Source organism: Castor canadensis, chromosome 13 (genome assembly GCF_047511655.1).
Source record: "Castor canadensis chromosome 13, mCasCan1.hap1v2, whole genome shotgun sequence".
In the NCBI taxonomy this organism is placed as follows: domain Eukaryota; kingdom Metazoa; phylum Chordata; class Mammalia; order Rodentia; family Castoridae; genus Castor; species Castor canadensis.
The window spans coordinates 21,451,427-21,467,070 of NC_133398.1; the positions used below are offsets into that span (position 1 = coordinate 21,451,427).

General features: G+C 39.9%; 1 protein-coding gene and 1 long non-coding RNA gene across 4 annotated transcripts in view; one reads left to right on the forward strand and one right to left on the reverse strand.

Moving 5' to 3' along the window:
• The first annotated feature begins 4,059 nt into the window (after window positions 1-4,059).
• The window catches only part of Wdr31 (WD repeat domain 31), a 41,894-nt gene continuing 30,309 nt past the window's right edge, over window positions 4,060-15,644 (forward strand). For 2 of the 3 annotated variants that reach the window (XM_074051231.1, XM_074051232.1), the window contains exons 1-2: window positions 4,060-4,175; window positions 6,754-6,855. The gene's annotated coding sequence lies outside the window, so the exon portion shown is untranslated. The remainder of the gene's footprint in view (window positions 4,176-6,753; window positions 6,856-15,644) is intronic. The other variant, XM_020160320.2, reaches the window with a different exon arrangement.
• LOC141415380 (uncharacterized) overlaps window positions 9,740-15,644 on the reverse strand; it is a 34,914-nt gene continuing 29,009 nt past the window's right edge. The window contains exon 4 of the long non-coding RNA XR_012440339.1: window positions 9,740-10,033. This is a non-coding gene — a long non-coding RNA (uncharacterized lncRNA). The remainder of the gene's footprint in view (window positions 10,034-15,644) is intronic.

Below are 15,644 nucleotides of genomic sequence, written 5' to 3' on the forward strand. Positions count from 1 at the left end.
GACACTGAGCTCAATGCAAACTTTCTTTTTATGAACAATGAACATACAATTTACATGGTGTGAAAACCTGTAACAAGTACATTTACAGATCCTCACAATACAATAAAGCATCCATTAGTCTCTACTGTATGATTTAATTAGGAGTACTTATTATAAAATTGGAGTCATGTGTACATCCTGCCTTATAACCTGCCCTTTCACTTGCTTATGACATTTGGTCTCTCTCTCTCTTTTTTTCTTTCAGTACTGGAGAATCAAACCTAGGGGCTAGCGCATGATAGGCAAGCATTCTACTGCTGACCTATATCTCTAGCCCTTAAGTCTGCTTTTAGTGAACATTTTGGAAAGTGTTTAAGAAAGAGTCATCTTTCCCAGCCTCTACTTCTCAGCAGCAGACCCAGCCTTTTCTGTCTGCCTACAGAGCCCTGTGCCCATTCTTCCTTACTTCTCAGACCCTGATCCAGAGTCTCTGGTGTTGGGGCTAGAAGTCATCTGTGGTTTGTACAGATTCCAGGAGTTGCAATATGACCACCAATGCTGTGGCTTATTTTTCTCCTGTGACATTTTCACAGCACAACCAGCTTCAGCCTTTAAGAGGGTCTGACAGCTTGCCAGTGCTGACAAACTCAGACCATGTGGGTCCCATGTGATGAAGTCCAGGCCCCCAAGGAAACAGGCCCCTCTATGAGGGCCAGATCAAAACAGATGAGCCCAGATTGCTTCTCCAGAGGTCAGTTTTTAGGGTCAATTCACTTCACAAGAGAGTCATCTAGCTGGGCAAGTTCAGAAGAGAACAGCCAATGCAGCCAATAAAGAGCCAAGAACTAAGATCCTGTACATGGAATTGGAGGCACCAGTAGTGTTAGGCTGAAGAGGTGAAAGGTGAGGGGCTGGAGGAGCATATATGAAATAATGTTGCGTGTCCCCATAGCATCCTATCTTGTCCTTCCACGACTGTCTTCCTCTTTCTTTTCTTTTTCTACTTTGGTGGTACTGGGGTTTGAACTCAGGGCTTCATGCTTGTAAAGCAGGTGCTCTGCTGTGTGAGCCACACCTACAGCCTCCTCTCTCATTCTCTATCTTAAAATACTTAATAAGGGGCTATGGATATAGCTCAGTGGTAGAGAGCTTGCTTTTAGCATGTGCTCCGGCGTCAATCCCCAGTACCACACACACACACACACACACACACACACACATACCCTCAATAAATATCTACTATCTGCTATACCCATGCTATCCAATCCCATAGCCACTAGCCTCATATGGATATTTAAATTTAAGGTTAAATTAATTAAAATGATTAAATTCAGCTCTTCAGTTGCACTAGCCACATTTCAAGTGCCCAATAGCTATGTGGGACTAGTGGCTAACATATTAAGACAGTGCAGAAATAGAACATTGTTTTCATGGTAGAATGTTCTATTATTATAGCTCTGTCCTGGACCCTAGGTTAGATACCAGCCATCCAAGTGTAAATAAGATCCAGTCACTGCTTTGCAGAGCTCACAATTGAGTGAGAGGTAAAAGAAATGGAAAAAATCAGACTATGTTGGGGGAAGTGTGCAGGCTTTGGAAGCACAAAGGTAGGATAATTAATTCAGACTAGAAGAAGAAAGGATGGGTGGTAGAATGGTTCAAGTGGTAGAGTGCCTGCCTAGCAAGCTTAAAGCCCTGAGTTCAAACTCCAGTTCTGTAAAAAAAAAAAAAAAAAAAAATACATAGAACAGAGGAGGAAAAGAACGCTTAACGAAGACTTGGGAGTACAGAGGGGATGACCTCTAAACTAAGGATAAGTAGCAAGACAAAGATGGGTGAAGAGATGTAAGGGCACTGCTCTGGGAAGAAAGAATATCACATGCAAGGAGTCAAAGGTGACCACTAGCAATGAATTAAGAATTCTAAGTAGTTTATATCTTAGTATAAACACATAGTATGGGTTGCAGAGGGAAATGATAGGCTAAAGGGATCTATACAAGCCTTATAAACCCGATGTAAAAGAATTTGAACTTCACCTTGAATATTAGTTATCTATTGGGCATAACAAACCATCTGAAAGCTTAGTGGCTTAAAATGACAACTGTTTATTTGCTTATAAGTCTAGGGGTTAGCAAATTGGGTTGGGCTCAACTGAGCTGTTCTTCTAATGGTTGTTCATATGCTTGCAGTCATGTGATCGTTCAGTTAGGGCTGGATAATATAAAATAGTCTCATTTACATGTCTAACATTTGGTGCTACCTACTGGATGGGTCATGCCTCTCAAACAGGCTAGCCTGGTTTTTCTCCTATGAAGGCAGTGGTCCAAGAAGATGAGAACGGAAACTGCAAGTGCTTTTGAGGCTTAAATTCAGAAGTTTCATAATGTCACTTCTATTAGGCAAAACAAGTTACAAGGCCAGCCCTGACAGAATAAGATGTGAAGATTTGTGTTCATTTTGAACCTGTCACACCCTGGATGATGTTGGCCTGAATCAAGGTGATGGCTAGAGAGAAATAAGCAGATTTTTATTTTTAGGATATGTAGGAGGCAAAATTGAAAAATCTTGGGGATTATTCTCAAACAAGGAAGAGAGGAGATGTTACAAAAGTCTCTTAGATCCTGGACTTGCGTGATTAATAGATGGTACTGTCCAGAATCTTGAGACAAAGAGGAGGAACAGGTTTGGGGAGAAGATGATGTTTCCAGTGTGTCATGTCAAGGATGAGATGTTTTTTAGACAGGTGGAGATAAGCAGGAGGCAGGAGGATATATAGGTGTGACTCAGGGAGAGAGGTCTGGCTACAGGTATCAGTTTGGTAGTATCAGATGTTGTAAGCCTAAAGCAGATCTCAAGAGGCCTACATCACCACAGCTGGAGCACCTGAGGGCAGGAATCTGGTAACTCAGCTATAACTGTACCTGAGCCTAGCTCAGTGCTCCAGCACAAAGCAATAAATCTATCCTGGATATGAGGAATAGAGATTAAACTTGCAGGGAAAGCCCTCAATCTGAACTAAGATCAGTGTTGCAAGTGACATAAGAGTAGAGCCCACCTCCTGCCAGGAAAAAAAAAAATCTCCCAACAACTGTCCACTAACTTAGAAAGTAATGAGTGGATCATCACAGAGTGCATCAAGGGGTAGAGGAACTCCAGCCAGGGATGCTGCAGATTCTTCCCTCGGTTAGAAGACAGACCCAGTGGCCCTCGCTGATGTTCTGTGAAGGCAAACTTTTCTTGTCACACCCATTCCCCGTAGGCATCCAACTCTCAGAAATTCTAAAACCTTCATTGAAAAGCAATTCAACTGGGAAATCCGCCCACTGCAAGGGTATGAGAGAAATGTTACTTAGACTTCCATTCATTCACTCATTCTTTCATTTATTCAATAACTATATTGTCAAACATTCAACAGGCCCCATGCTGGTATCAGGAATACAGTCATGACTAGATTGTAGTCTGGAAGCCATGCACATGCTGCTATAAAAACTGTCTTGAAGTTGCTGTTAGTTTCTGTCACTGACTTTCCACTTGGATCTCGGGAAGGTACTGAACAATTTCTTGCTGTGGTGCTGGGCTGTTACAGTTTGATGAAAGAATGAACGCAAGGAATAAGGGGGAGAGTTCTGGGGAACTGTCCCAAAGAGAGATCTCTGCCTGTCTGTCTGGAATCAGAGAACTTCACAGAATTAAGACATCTTTTTCTGGAAGAATAATAATTAAAAAGATGACATTTATTAAGTGCTTTCTCAGTGGCTATTCAGAGGTATCGTTTTCCCTGGATTATGCAGATTTTTGGGGGCAGAGAGATATCGGGTAAGTGCGTTCGCTAGACGTCAATCAACGCATAGCTACGTTAAGAAAGAGCAGGGGAGGGCTGGGATGTAGCTCGGTGGTACAGCGCTTGCCTAGCATGCGTGAGACCCTGGGTTCGATCCCAGCACCAAAAAAGAAAAGACCAAAAAAAAAAAAAAAAAAAAGAGCAGGGACTCTCTCAATTCGGTCCCCGGGAGACTTCCGGGGGACGGCGGAACCTCGGTTCTGAGGCGCGGTGGGCGCCCGGAGCTTTTATCGGGCACTCCCGCCTTAGCAACCGGCACCTCGTTGCTAGGGGCGGAGGCGAGGGAGCCTGTGGAGGCTGTGGATGCCAGCTTTGCGTCCCCGCGGGGCTCTGCGCTAGCCCGGCCGGTCCACCGGTGGGTATGGAGGCCGAGGTGGGAGAAGGGGAAGCAGCGGGGAGGTGGGCGCCCTCGAGCTCACCTGGCCGAAGCGGGGAGGGGGTTTATGAGGGCCAGCGTTAGTCGTGTGGCGCGAGGTTTCCGTGTTGGAGGATTCCTCCCCGCTCACATACAAATAAAAAATAAGCCTTAGTAGTTCACCTAATGAATGGGGAGAGGAGCATTTGACATCTGAAGAGCCAGAAAGGAAAAACTGCACACAGGTGGTTCCCAACCTTGGGAGTTGTGAGCTAGCACCGACTCCCCTGTGTGACTGTGGGCTAGACCCTCTTATTCTCTGGGCCTCAGTTTCCCTTATTGGTACCACTAGCGGGTCAAACAAGACCACCTCCTACCAGCTTCTGCCTGCGGTTTTGTTTCTGTTTGAGTATTGGTTTGGTGTAGGTGAGATGTGTGCAGGGGCTATTCACAATAGCCAAATTATGGAAACAGCCAAGATGCCCCACTAGTGAGGAATGGATCAAGAAAATGTGGTATCTATACACAATGGAATTTTATGCAGCCATGAAGAAGAATGAAATGTTATCATTCGCTGGTAAATGGATGGAATTGGAGAACATCATTCTGAGTGAGGTTAGCCTGGCCCAAAAGACCAAAAATCGTATGTTCTCCCTCATATGTGGACATTAGATCAAGGGCAAACACAACAAGGGGATTGGACTTTGAGCACATGATAAAAGCAAGAGCACACAAGGGAGGTATGAGGATGGGTAAGACACCTAAGAAACTAGATAGCATTTGTTGCCGTCAATGCAGAGAAACTAAAGCAGATACCTTAAAAGCAACTGAGGCCAATAGGAGAAGGGGACCAGGAACTAGAGAAAAGGTTAGATCAAAAAGAATTAACCTAGAAGGTAACACACATGCACAGGAAATCAATGTGAGTCAACTCCCTGTATAGCTATCCTTATCTCAACTAGCAAAAACCCTTGGTCCTTCCTATTATTGCTTATACTCTCTCTTCAACAAAATTAGAGATAAGGGCAAAATAGTTTCTGCTGGGTATGGAGGGGGTGGGGGGAGAGGGAGAGGGTGGTGGGGGGTAGGGGAGGGAGGGGGAATGACCCAAACGTATGCACATATGAATAATAAAAAAATAAATAAATAAAATAAAAAAAGATGTGTGCAGGGGGCAGTTTGGGAAGAGGGAGTTAGGAAATCATCGTTTACATGAATGGAAGCAGGGAATCCAGGGAAAATTTGTTCTGTTTATCCAGTTCTCCTCTGAACTTTAGCAAGTCGTAACACTCGGGGTCCCAGTTTTGTCATAGAATATAAAGGCTGGATATCAAAGAATATTGCACTAAAGTGTTAAAAGAAAATTAAGTTATGTTTCAGGGTGACCACTGGCAGATTTGGCCAGAAACCAGATTTAGGCCTGGTTCCACCTGGAACCAACAGTGGCATCCAGAGGCTTTCCCAAGTCCCTCTAGCCTTTCTGGACTGAAATCTGGACTGAGGCAGGGTGACTGCACCCTAAGGGATAGGTTTCTGGACATTCTTAAAAGACCATCATAGCTGGGTGTGCTAGTGCATGGCTATACTTCCAGCAATTGGGAGGGTGAGGCAAGAGGTTTGGAAGTTCAAGACCAGCTTGGGATGCACAGTGAGATTCTGTCTCAGAATAAACACAAAAAAGGCCATTATGTGAGGTCCTTAAAAAGCTTGCTGCCAATCTGACTTTATTTTAGAACACTGTTCATTCATTCAACAAATACTTGCCTTTCATCCATTCTTCCAGGCTTTGCCAAAAGCACAGACACAAAAATGCAGGTATATTCATAATATAAACAATGAGGAATAATTGAATAGTATTTTCATTTATCAAATTAGTGTACTCATAATGCATAACAACAACATAGACTAACCAAGTACATATGATTTGTTCTTGAAATATTAAATTGTCTTGCTGTTACAACATAGTGAATTCTCAGCCTTTTTTGTGATCTATCACTCTGGTCAGGGAACATAACTGGCTTCAGTTTAATGTCCTCCAGACTCATGTATCCATTTGTGTATGCTCACTGTGTGTCCTGGGTATGTTTACCACGTGTCTACTGTGACCACTGTTCATGGCATGAAATTGATGATTCCAGGATTTTTTTTTTTTTTTTGCAGTACTGGGGCTTGAACTCAGGTCCTACACCTTGAGCCACTCCAGCAGCCCTTTTTCTAGATAGGGTCTTGCCAACTATTTGCCCAGGCTGGCTTTGAACTGCAGCGATCTTTCTCATTTCTGCCTCCTGAGTAGCTAGGGTTACAGGCATGAGCCACCAGTATCTGGCTCTTTTTTTTTTTTTTTTTTGAGGCAGGGTCTCATTATATATCTCAGGATGACCTCACACCCAGCTAATATGTGTAATAACCCCAAACTGGAGACCCAAATGTCCATCAACAGTAAAATATGTAGATTCAGAAAAATGGAATTACAGGTATAAGAATGAATGAAATACTGGCATCTGATTGATTCCAGTATTATTACTGATAATATTGCAATTAATATTAGTAAGCTTTTTTTTTTTTTTTTTCCAAACAGGATCTCACTGTGTTGTCCAGACTGGCCTAGAGCTCTTGTAGCCTGAGTTGGCCTGGAACTCTCCATCCTCCTGCCTCAGCCTCCCTTGTACTGGGATTACAGGTATGTGCCACTGCTGGGCTGTGACTATCATTGATCAGTAACAGTTGCAGGTTGCACTGGAGGCTTTTTGCACTAGCCTACAGTGTAGGCTATAGTATGGTATAATGTTCTGGTCAAAGTTCAAGTTTCAACTCTTCCACTTATTAGTAGTGTAAACATGAGCAAGTTATTTGCATCTCTGTGTCTCACTTTTCTCATTTATAAAATGACTGTAATAACTATTTTAGATGCTTATGGATTTGATTAAGTGAGTTAACAAATACAGCACTTAGAGAAGTTTCTGACACATCTTGAGTACTATTTTGAACCTTTACAGAAGCCAGAACTAGATTTATTACTCCATTTTGCCCATGGGAAGCTGAGATTTAGGGAAGTTCACAGTGTGCCCAAGGCCACAGGAGAACTGGAATTCAGACCCAGTCCCATCTAATTCAGACACCAATGTGCCAATCAAATGTTTTTTCTTATTACTCTGTGCTGCACTTAATTCTCAAAATAAGAGTATACTGTCAATCAATAATTAGAATTTATTGAGCCCATAAAATAGAGTTGTTAAACGCTGCTTCTGTATAGATACTTCTAATGGAAATTCTGGACTAGAAGTCAAGAGATCTATCTAGTTATAATTTTGAACAATGTTCCTGCATTCTCCAGATCTTTAAATAAAGGATGTGTATGTGAGGATTTTAAAAAGTTCTTCTGTCTCAAGTTCTCTGCTTCATACTTATTTAAAACAAGAGAAATGACCTTTTTCACAAAAGTAATAAACTCTGAAGTAGTCAACTCTGCAGATTTTTGTTGAGTAGAAGTACTATATTATCAGTAAAATCAAGATGTTTAATTATACAATTAAATACATTCTACTTTGTATATTTAAAAATAGGTATATAATTAACACTATGGTATATTTTCCATAATTGTTGGAAATACAAAAGTTAGATAGTCTTGGAATTTTATATGCCATTTCTTTCTTTGTGAGGGAAAACTACACTTAATCATCTTTTGAATTAAACAAGGTTCTTACTCACCTTGTAAGTCTCTTGTCAATGCAAACATATGCTTAGGCAGAGAAGAGATTAACTTGAGATCTTCTCACTAATCCCAGAGATTAGGAAGTGGCTGCCTGAACTGTTTTCTAAAGGAGAAATGTTAGGAACGATTGATTACATCCTGTTGGTTCAGGGGTAAGTCATTCTCAAAGTTTCTGTTTCCTTAGAATGTCCCATGAATACTCTTCACTTGGGAAATGTGTCTTTCTGAAGATTACAGTTTAGAATCCAATCAATTATAAGCACAGCCAATCCATTTATAATAATTTCCAGTGACCTACATCTGTGGACAGCCTCTGTCTTTAGTATGACGACAGTGTTGAAAACTGGGTTAGGATGGCAGAAAGGAAGTCCTGCCCCCCAACACACATCCCAAGGTTTTTGGAAGCTGTCCTGGAATTTTTCCTTTTAGTACATCTTGTGGCCTCTTATAGAGAATTCTAGAACATCTGAACTGGAAGGGACCTTAGATTCACTACTTTACAACAAATATTTTTGTCATACTGTGCAAGCCACTTGGGGTATAAAGATAAGTAATATAAGTTTTTTTGTTTGTTTGTTTTTGGTGGGACTAGGGTTTGAACTCAGGGCTTTGTGCTTGCAAAGCTGGTGCTCTACCACTTGAGCCACACCTTCAGTCGATTTTTGCTCTGGTGATTTTGGAGAATGGGGTCTTGTGAGGTGTTTGCCAGTGTTGGCCTCAAACTGAGGTCCTCCCAATCTCAGCCTCCCAAGTAGGTAGGATTACAGGTGTGAGCCACTGGCACCCAGCTAAGAGTCCTTCTTAAGGAGTACATAGTCTACTAAAAATTATGTGTAGGGAAGCTGAGACCCATGATGGGGACTGGAGCCACACAAAGACACACAGTTAATTGAGGCAGGGCTTTTGATGCCACATAGTGTTCTGGACAGTGCACTGTGCTTCTGTACTGGTTACCTATTTTTGTCAGGAGTTCAGTTCTGTCAACTTGTCAAAATGTAGGCTGCAGTTCTTCTGGAAAATTATTTTTGAATGGTAATGGTATGAATGAGAATACTTACTAGGTGAGTTTTAGCTGTGTTCTCCTTGTAGACTTAATTCTTCCTGGAACTAGGCTGGACATGCCACTAAGACACTCATCTCTTAGAACTTCTCTAAGCAGAGCCCCAGAAGTAATGGGGACTGGCGCTCTCACTGCCCCTTTTATTTCCTTCATCTCTCTGGTATATCAGGGAATAGCCTGGCTAGAGGACCAGGACCTGGGGTAGCTGATATTAGCTCCTGGTCAGAGTCCTTCATTCCTAGCGAGTGTTCGCATCAGCTATATCTTCAAATGTCTGTCTGTCTCTCTTTTTTCCCCTCTGTTGTACCAGCAACTACTACAGGTCTTGCCCAAATTAGGTGCTTAGGTGTGGTTTCCTGAGTGGTGAATGGATGGGCATCCTTGAATGTACAATTCATTCTCTTCCTTTTTAGTTCTAGCCTTATTTGTTGATAGAGACAATGTAAGTAAATTAGAAAAACAAGTACTCTTTTTATTTGAGTATATATCTTCCAGTATTAACATGATTTAATTTCTAGGTCAGTTCTCAAACTCTCTTGCCTCGGGACTCTTTTTCACTTGTAAAAATTACTGAGGACCCCAAAGGACTTTTGTTTATGTAGGTTATAGACTGAGTTCAGGTTCTTGCTCTGTTACCTCCTACTGATGTTAATAGTGAAAAATTTTTTTAAATATTTGCTCATTTAAAACTAACAGTAATAAGCCTATTGTATATCAAGATAAATAACATAATTTTATGCAAAATAAGTTTCCTAAAAATTTAGTTGGAAAGAATTGTATAATTTCGTTTTTGCAAATCTCTTTAATGTTTGGTTGAAACAGAAGACAGCTGCATTCTCAGATCTGCTTCTGCATTCTGCCTATCGCAGTACATTGTTTGGGCTGAAGTGTGAAAATCAGGCTTCGCACAGGGATGCAGGTGGAAAACAGAAGCCCTTACAGACTCCCTAAAAGTCAGGCCTTCCCACTCACCCATGCTCTTCAGGCCACACTTTGAGAACTTCGTGTCTCTGTCATCACCTTTGTGATCTCATTTAGTGCCGTTATCTCCAGCATCTCATCTTACTACAGAATAACCTCATGATCCTGTGTGAGGGTAGAGAAGCCCACAGTGAAATTATTTAAAAACAGCCTGGCAAGGCAGAAAGGTTAACACTGGTTAGAATAACTAAGGCTTTTCTCTTTCAAGAGGTTTTGCTAATGTAGTATGTATTGTATTTCAATTACACGCTCTTAGTATTTAGCTCATTATGGTAGAGGTACACATAGCATTTGCCATAGTGACATTTATACTTAGACAGTGTTGTGCAACCATCACTACTGTCTAGTTGCACAACATTTTCCTCACCCAAAAGGAAACTCTGGACTTATTATGTAGTCACTCCCTGTTCCCACCTCACCTCAGTTCTAGGCAGCCATACTTTATAGGTCACTATAAAGTTACCAGCTATGGATGTTTCATACAAGTGAGGTTATACATTATATGGCCTTTTGTGTCTAGCTTTTTTTGTTTGGCATGATGCTTTCAGGGTTCACCCATGTTGAAGCATGTATCTGTGTTTTGTTCCTTTTTTAAGATTGAATAATATTTTGTTGTATGTACACACTACATTTTGTTTCCCATTCATCCACTGATGAGTTTTCCTTCCTTTTGGCTATGTGAACAATGCTGCCATGCACATTTGTGTAGCAACTTGTGTTTAAACACCTCTTTTCAGTTCTTTTGGCTGTAGCCAAAAGACTACACTATTCTGTGTTTAAATTACTAAGAAACTTTTTAGTATTTTATTTATATTTTTATTTATTTATTTTTAAATTTTATTTTATTTATTTATTTTTATTCATATGTGCATACAATGTTTGGGTCATTTCCCAAACTCCCTCCCATAACCCCCACCGCCCCCTTTCTCTCCCCCCCACCCCCTTGATACCCGGCAGAAACTATTTTGCCCTTATCTCTAATTTTGTTGAAGAGAGAGTATAAGCAATAATAGGAAGGACCAAGGGTTTTTGCTAGTTGAGATAAGGATAGCTATACAGGGAGTTGACTCACATTAATTTCCTGTGCGTGTGTGTTACCTTCTAGGTTAATTCTTTTTGATCTAACCTTTTCTCTAGTTCCTGGTCCCCTTCTCCTATTGGCCTCAAATACTTTAAAGTATCTGCTTTAGTTTCTCTGCGTTGAGGGCAACAAATGCTATCTAGTTTCTTAGGTGTCTTACCCATCCTCATACCTCCCTTGTGTGCTCTTGCTTTTATCATGTGCTCAAAGTCCAATCCCCTTGTTGTGTTTGCCCTTGATCTAATGTCCACATATGAGGGAGAACATACGATTTTTGGTCTTTTGGGCCAGGCTAACCTCACTCAGAATGATGTTCTCCAATTCCATCCATTTACCAGCGAATGAAACATTTCGTTCTTCTTCATGACTGCATAAAATTCCATTGTGTATAAATACCACATTTTCTTAATCCATTCGTCAGTGGTGGGGCATCTTGGCTATTTCCATAACTTGGCTATTGTGAATAGTGGTGCAATAAACATGGGTGTGCAGGTGCCTCTGGAAAAACCTATGTCACATTCTTTTGGGTATATCCCCAAGAGTGGTATTGCTGGATCATATGGTAGATCAATGTTTAGCTTTTTAAGTAGCCTCCAAATTTTTTTCCAGAGTTGGTTGTACTAGTTTACATTACCACCAGCAGTGTAAGAGGGTTCCTTTTTCCCCTGCATCCACGCCAACACCTGTTAGTGGTGTTGCTAATGATGGCTATTCTAACAGGGGTGAGGTGGAATCTTAGTGTGGTTTTAATTTGCATTTCCTTTATTGCTAGGGATGGTGAGCATTTTTTCATGTGTTTTTTGGCCATTTGAATTTCTTCTTTTGAGAAACCTTCTGTTTAATTCACTTGCCTATTTCTTTATTGGCTCATTAATTTTGGGAGAATTTAGTTTTTTAAGTTCCCTATAGATTCTGGTTATCAGTCCTTTGTCTGATGTGTAGCTGGCAAATATTTTCTCCCACTCTGTGGGTGTTCTCTTCAGTTTAGAGACCATTTCTTTTGTTGAGCAGAAGCTTTTTAGTTTTATGAGGTCCCATTTATCTATGCTATCTCTTAGTTGCTGTGCTGCTGTGGTTCCATTAAGAAAGTTCTTACCTATACCTACTAATTCCAGAGTATTTCTTACTCTCTCCTGTATCAACTTAAGAGTTTGGGGTCTGATATTAAGATCCTTGATCCATTTTGAGTTAATATTGGTATAGGGTGATATCCATGGGTCTATTTTCAGTTTTTTGCAGACTGCTAACCAGTTTTCCTAGCAGTTTTTGTTGAAGAGGCTGTCTTTTTCTCCATCGTATATTTTTAGCGCCTTTGTCAAAGACAAGTTGGTTATAGTTGTGTGGCTTCATATCTGGGTCCTCTATTCTGTTTCACTGGTCTTCATGTCTGTTTTTGTGCCAGTACCATGCTGTTTTTATTGTTATTGCTTTGTAATATAGTTTGAAGTCAGGTACCTCCTGCATTGTTCTTTTGACTGAGTATTGCCTTGGCTATTGTAGCCTCTGTGTTTCCATATAAATTTAACGGTAGATTTTTCAGTCTCTTTGATGAATGTCATTGGGATTTTGATGGGAATTGCATTAAACATGTAGATTACTTTTGGCAGTATAGACATTTTTACTAAGTTGATTCTACCAATCCATGAACATGGGAGATCTCTCCACTTCCTATAGTCTTCCTCACTCTCTTTCTTCAGAACTTTATAGTTTTCCTTGTAGAGGTTGTTCACATCCTTTGTTAGGTTTACACCTAGGTATTTGATTTTTTTTGAGGCTATTGTAAATGGAATTGTTTTCATATATTCTTTCTCAGTTTGTTATTAGTGTATAGAAATGCTAATGATTTTTCTATGTTAATTTTATATCCTGCTACCTTGCTATAGCTATTGATGGTGTCTAGAAGCTTCTGAGTAGAGTTTTTTTGGGTCTTTAAGGTATAGGATCATGTCATCTGCAAATAGGGATATTTTGACAGTTTCTTTACCTATTTGTATTCCTTTTATTCCTTCTTCTTGCCTAATTACTCTGGCTAGGAATTCCAGTACTGTTGAATAGGAGTGGAGATAGTAGGCATCCTTGTCTAGTTCCTGATTTTAGAGGGAATGGTTTTAGTTTTTCTTCATTAAGTAAAGTGCTGGCTGTACGTTTGTCATATATAGCTTTTTTAATGTTGAGGTACTTTCCTTCTATTCCTAGTTTTCTTAGAGCTTTTATCATGAGATGGTGTTGGATCTTATCAAAGCTTTTTCTGCATCTACTGCGACGATCATGTGGTTTTTGTCTTTGCTTCTATTAAGGTGGTTTATTACGTTTATTAGTTTTCATATGTTGAACCACCCCTGCATTCCTGGGATGAAGCCTACTTGGTCATGGTGAATGATCTTTTTGATGTGTTGTTGAATTCAGTTTGCCATTATTTTATTGAGGATTTTTGCATCAGTGTTCATTAAGGAGATTGGCCTATAGTTCTCCTTTTTGGGGGTATGTTTGCCTGGTTTTGGGATAAGTGTAATACTGGCTTCATAAAATGTGTTAGGCAGTTTTCCTTCCCTTTCTATTTTGTGGAACAGTTTAAGGAGGGTTGGTATCAGTTCTTCTTTAAAGGTCTGATAGAATTCAGCAGAGAATCCATCAGGTCCTGGACTTTTCTTTTTGGGGAGACTCTTGATTGCTGCTTCAGCTTCATTTTGTGTTATAGATCTATTCAGGCGATTAATATCCTCTTGGTTCAGTTTTGGATGATCATATGTATCTATAAATCTGTCCATTTCTTTAAGATTTTCGAATTTATTTGAATATAGGTTCTCAAAGTAGTCTCTGATGATTTCCTGGACTTCCATGGTGTTTGTTGTTATCTCCCCTTTTGCATTCCTGACTCTACTAATTTGGGTTTTTTCTCTCTTCATTTTAGTCAGGTTTGCCAGGGTCTGTCAATCTTGTTTATTTTTTCAAAGAACCAACTTTTTGTTTCATTAATTCTTTGTATGGTTTTTTTGGTTTCTATTTCATTGATTTCAGCTCATATTTTTATTATTTTTCTCCTATTTGTTTTGGGATTTGCTTGTTCTTGCTTTTCTAGGAGTTTGAGACGTATCATTAGGTCATTGATTTGGGGTGTTTCAGTCTTTTTAATATATGCACTCATGGCTATAAACTTTCCTCTCAGGACTGCCTTTGCTGTGTCCCATAGGTTCTGGTAGGTTGTGTTTTCATGTTCATTGACTTCCAGGAACATTTTAATTTCCTCTTTTATTTCATCAATGACCCATTGTTCATTAAGTAATGAGTGATTCAGTTTCCAGCTGTTTGCATGTTTTTTGCCTTTACTTTTGTTGTTGAGTTCTAGTTTTATTGCATTGTGATCAGATAGAATGCACAGTATAATTTCTATTTTCTTATATTTGCTGAGGCTTGCTTTGTGCCCTAGGATATGATCTATTTTGGAGAAGGTTCCATGGGCTGCTGAGAAGAATGTATATTGTGTAGAAGTTGGATGAAATGTTCTGTAGACATCAAGTAGGTCTATTTGATCTATTGTATATTTTAGATCTAGGATTTCTCTATTGATTTTTTTGTTTGGATGACCTATCTGTTGATGATAATGGGTGTTAAAGTCTCCCACAACCACTGTGTTGGAGTTAATGTATACTTTTAGGTCTTTCAGGGTATGTTTGATGAAATTGGGCACATTGACATTGGGTACATATAGGTTGATAATTGTTATTTTCTTTTGGTCTATTTCCCTTTTATTAGTGTGGAATGTCTTTCTTTATCTCGTTTGATCAATGTAGGTTTGAAGTCTACTTTGTCAGAGATAAGTATTGCTACTCCTGCCTGTTTTCAGGGGCCATTGGCTTGGTAAATCTTCTTCCAGCCTTTCATCCTAAACCTATGCTTATTTCTGTCAGTGAGATGGGTCTCCTGTAAGGAACAAATTGTTGGATCTTCCTTTTTTATCCATTTCGTCAAACGGTGCCTTTTGATGGGGGAATTAAGTCCATTAAGTGTTAGTACTGATAGGTATGTGGTGATTACTGTCATTTAGTTGTCTTAGTTGTTTGAAGGTTTGATTGTGTGTACCTAAGTTGAGGTTACTCTCTACTTTCTTGCTTTTTCTTTTCCTGTAGTTTGGTGCTGCCTGTCCTTTCATGGTTATGTTGGGTTTCACTTTCTGTGTGCAGCAGCCCTTGAAGAATCTTTTGTAGTGGTGGCTTTGTGGTCACATATTGTTTTAGTTTTTGCTTATCATGGAAGACTTTTATTGCTCCATCTATTTTGAATGATAGTTTTGCTGGGTAGAGTATCCTGGGGTTGAAGTTATTTTCATTCAGTGCCTAGAAGATCTCACCCCATGCTCTTCTTGCTTTTATTGTTTCTGTTGAGAAGTCTGCTGTGATTTTGATGGGTTTACCTTTGTATGTTATTTGTTTTTTCTCTCTTACAGCCTTCAATATTCTTTCCCTTATTTCTGTACTTGTTTTAATGATGATATGCTGTGGGGTAGCTCTGTTTTGATCTGGTCTGTTTGGTGTTCTGGAGGCCTCTTGCATCTATATGGGAATAGATTTCTCTAGATTTGGGAAATTTTCTGTTATTATTTTGTTGAATATATTATGCATTCCCTTTGCTTGCACC